At 42.3% G+C, this 4,523-nt stretch overlaps 1 protein-coding gene across 5 annotated transcripts in view; it reads right to left on the bottom strand.

Annotated features, from left to right (window-relative positions):
* Positions 1–1,433, bottom strand: part of NCOA2 (nuclear receptor coactivator 2) — a 263,699-nt gene extending 262,266 nt beyond the window's left edge. For 3 of the 5 annotated variants that reach the window (XM_025200406.1, XM_025200409.1, XM_025200413.1), the window contains exon 1: positions 641–1,433. The gene's annotated coding sequence lies outside the window, so the exon portion shown is untranslated. The remainder of the gene's footprint in view (positions 1–640) is intronic. The other 2 variants (XM_025200399.1, XM_014518839.2) reach the window with 2 other exon arrangements.
* Between the last annotated feature and the right edge of the window lie 3,090 nt (positions 1,434–4,523).

Here is a 4,523-nt window from a genome sequence, read left to right as displayed (position 1 = left end):
TCTGAGCACACATTAAACAACTACTTCCTTACTGTTGCAATGGCAGAACACTGGCAATGCCCTCATCTCTCCTGCCTTACCTATAGCATGTACAGGGACACTGTTTCAGTGGTTTGCATTTTATTCCTTACAGCTGCAGGCCAGGGTTTAAGGTTGTAAATTGGGGATTCCTGGGTTAACAGCTGCATGCGAAAGCAGGGGACTACGCTTGATGGCCCAGAAAGACCCTTCCAGTCCTACGTTCCTAATTAAGCATGGTGATAAACTTATTCACCGAGTACCAGCACACAATTTGAAGTAGATGTGGAACATACCATATCTTAATGCAGTGGTCACCAACCAGTGGATCTCGATCCACCAGTAGATTTCAGAGCCTCTTGGAGTCAGTCTGAGGCTGGGGTGGGGGCTGAGTACCCGTGGGCATGCACACATGCACCCCAGCCCAGCAAGTCAGGCTGTGGGGGAGCGTTGGGGGGAGGGGGGGCTAGATCAAGGCCCCTGTGGTGAGGGACAGTGCCACAGAGGCAGGAGCAGGGGTAAGTTGAGTAGGGCCCTGGCCAGGTGGGACTTCCCTGCTCGGGAGGCATGACCCCAAATAATTTTTTTCCCTCGCCTCGATCTGCCCCCTACACAGACTTACCTGCCAAGTGGGGGAGTGGAGTGGCAGCAGTGCACAGTAGATCTTGGGTTGCTTTTAAATGCCACAGGTGATCTCCTACTTTAAAAGGTTGGCAACCACTGTCTTAGTGTGTCCCTTTCCTTTAACCTCCAGTCCAGTTATCTAACCCCCAAAGGGAAAACTTTTGATTGCTAAACAAGAGAACAAAAATATTACTTATAAATCCAAGACAGAATTAATTACACCATTTTAGTACTTTGACCCACTTCACTTCTTACTTTTTATTCAAGCTATTATGTAACTATGATAGTATTCCTCCCATATTTCTCTCCAATAACAATGGAATGCTTGCATACCAGGTACATCTGGCAGTGTTAAAGGTGCATTTTTTCCCTAAAGTCTACACAACAAGAATCAGCAAATAAGCAATTAACATCAAACTTTTATGTACTACTGAAAGGAACAAAGTTAAAGACTATACTTCTTAGAGCTGCACCCAGAAGATAACCCCATCTTAAGTGGGCAAGCTTAATGAATTAAATATTTTGCTGACCATGTACATTTAGTCTTCAGCCTCCTGCAACTTGAGCATTAAGAGCAATACATTATGACTGTATCTTCCAGAGAGAGGAAAAGATAAAATAGTTAACCGGGTTCTCTCATTGCTGAGCAGACAAAATACCACCAACCAGCAGAATTGAGGTAAATTATTGTATTCTTCCTCCATTAAAAATGTTATGTCTCCTCACATCAAAGCAATCCTCTGCTGAAAAAGAGCAAAATGTGTTTTGCATTGTAAATGCTAGAACACACAGGTAAAACAATGGAAAACAGATTTTTTTTAAAAAAGTATAACTATTAAGAGCCCCACTATATTAAATAATCAATAGATCACTTAGTCATTTAAAAATAAATAAATACAATTCTACTGTTATGACGTTATATCATTAAATATTATGATTCTGGTGTTAAAATTAAAAATACTTTAAAAACTAACAAATTTGAAGTTGAAATGGAATGTCCATATTGGATAAATACCAAAATGTACTAAAATAAGTATATCAGATTCACCCAAGAATCTTGTCTGCCTATGTCTTTAGACCAACATGGCTACAACCTATACCTCTAAAATAAGTATAAATCTATTAACTTGAACTATTCTCCTAAACTTTGCCTTGTCAAAGAATGTGTGTTGAATATTATAATATGAAAGGAAAAGAATGCACTAGTCTTCCAAATCTTTAGTCAGAGTTTGAATTTGTGTACTAAGCAAAACAGGTCAAATGAATTTCATGATCTAAACACACGTCTTCTGGCACATCTACATTACAATCAATTTATGTTGAAATTTTTGTTGGGAGGCCCAAGGTGTAACAGAAAAAAACTAAAACCTAGGCAATTCTGCTAATATACAACTTTGTACATCTCCCCACAACTAGCCAGCCAGTGCTTACCATCATGAGTACTAAACACATCACAATGTAAATAAATGTTTCTTAGTGTTTCTGCCTTCACAGTCCAACTTTTATAATTCATTATTATGACAACTGTATGATAAGGTTGAAGTACATTTTTAAGATACTCCACAATCAGAAAAAACCCCAAGAATAGCATCAAAATACATTATTACATTTATCTGCAGACCAGAATTCTCTCCTATACATAAGGCACATCTACACAAGATGTTAACTACACAGTTGACTAATTAGCTATACAGTAAACATCTCACATCTACACATGTGCTCTATTAGCTTGGAGTAAACTAATTTACTCCACAGCAGGACAATACTTGTAAATACTCTGCAGCAGTGAAGATGCTGGAGGGGCTGGCTCTGGCGCAGGCAAAATATGACCCATGGGCTGGATTCAGCCAGCCGGGCCATTCTATGTAGCCCACAGGACCCCTAACAAAAGTAGAAAATTAATTATTATCTTCCTGTGGCTGCCTATCAAAGATGACAAGGTGCCAACAGCAGCAGGACCCAGGAGGAACAGACAGCAGGACCCAAAGGGAGCACCAGCCTCACCTCACCTCCCAGCCTTGCCTCACCCCCAGCCAGAAGCTTCTGCCTGGCAACCCTGGGGCTGTTCCCCACCTCCCTCCACCCAAGAGTGGAGAATCAGATAAGAACAGGTGAAGGTGGGTGGCCAGCCAGGAGCCATCACCACACGGTTCCCAGCTGGCTCCTGCTGCTGCTTCTATCACAGAGGCTGCGCACCTGCAGCTCCAGGGGAACCCCCACACTGGAGCCAGCTGCCTTTCCTGCCTCCTCCTGTGCATGTCTGCAGACTCCATCCGGAGTGGAGGGAGCCCTGCCCCCTGCTTTCCTGCAGAGTCCAGCACGGCACTTCCCCTGGTACAAGTATGGGAGCTGCAGGCACATAGCGTGGAGCCCCTGTGATAGAGGCTGCAAAGCAGGCTGCACTCCGCACCACATGCAGCACAATATAAAAGAGGGAGACTTATTTTTTAGTTATTATGCAATCCCTTCTACATACAGTATACAAACACAAATCATGTCAAATACTTTTTGTAATAAAATTCAAATATGTTTTAGTAAGTGTTTGACTTCTAGTATAAGATTAGGTTTTTTTCTTATTCTAAGACAGCAACCTACCCTCCCAAAAGAGTATTTCTGGGAGGCAAGGGGAGGGACTTCTGGTGGCAAAGGTCAGGTATTAGGGGCAGGGCTTCAGGTCCCAATATGGTGACCAGGGGGCAGGGCAACTGCCAAGAGGCAAGGCTACGCATGCGGCCCTTGACAGCTCACCAAAACTCATTAAGTGGCCCTCTACATAAAATAATTGCCTGACCCTTGGCTGGATGGAGCATGAGGGTGCTTCATTGCAGGGGCTACCTGCCAGCTAGCCCCACACTAAAACTCCCTCGTGCTCCAGCCATCCACTCTACAGCATGTTCTGCTGGGGGGAGCAGCACCGGGCTGGTAGTCTGCCACCAGGAGCCTCCTGCAAGCTGGGGCTGCCCCACCTCAGCTCCATGTGCTGCGCATGAATAAACTGTGGAGCTTATTACTCCAGAGTTGATTGCTCCTGGGTGTACATTCAAATGGCATGCCTGGGAGCACTAAACTCTGGAGCTATAAGCTCCGTAGTTTATTCGTGCAACCTAAGTGCACGCATAGTTGTGCCCATATATTTACAGCTAAGTACCCCCAACACAATCAGTGGGCTACAAATAATTGACATACCACTGTACTATTTCTTAGGTATTTTTTCTTCAAAGGTAATGTAGTGTTTATTAAAGGTGCCATCTGGACAGCACTGAAAAAGAAATTCCTTCTAGTAATGCACAAAGAAAACACAGCATGCACAAGAGTGGTCCTCATAATATATGCATTAGGAGTAACAGGCAAAATATCATTCTAGTTTCCACACTAATTCTTCAGTCCTTGAAATCTTCACTGAACCGGCCAAGAAGAATGCCAGTTCAGATATGCTGACTATAAATACCACCAAAAGCAACAAGGTCCTACACACCTCGTACACAAGAGTAACTTTCAAACACCTCCACAAAAGAATAATGTTCTAAGATTCTCTAATAGAGGATCACAGAATTATGGGGCAGTCCACATTTTTTTTTGTATCTATTATGTCTAAGCTCTTGTCTTTATATTAATATTTATTATCTTAGCATAATACATATTACCCATTCCAATATAGTTTGTGAAGTTTAATATTCTGAAAACACAAATTATGCATTGAAGAGATAAAAAAGTATCTAAGGAAAATATAAAAATATATGCTCCAAAAAGACTTTCCGGAATAAAAGTTGCCTGGGTGCAAAGAAAGAAAAAGTTACACTTGCTGTCAGTCATAACTGCCAAAATAAGAGGGGCAAAAGCAGCATCCCTCAGTGATTATACACATGAAAGATCATTATGGA

This window comes from Alligator sinensis, unplaced genomic scaffold (genome assembly GCF_000455745.1).
Source record: "Alligator sinensis unplaced genomic scaffold, ASM45574v1 scaffold71_1, whole genome shotgun sequence".
NCBI lineage: Eukaryota > Metazoa > Chordata > Crocodylia > Alligatoridae > Alligator > Alligator sinensis.
The sequence above is the reverse complement of the archived record's forward strand: the minus strand, read 5'-3'. Positions and strand labels throughout refer to the sequence as shown.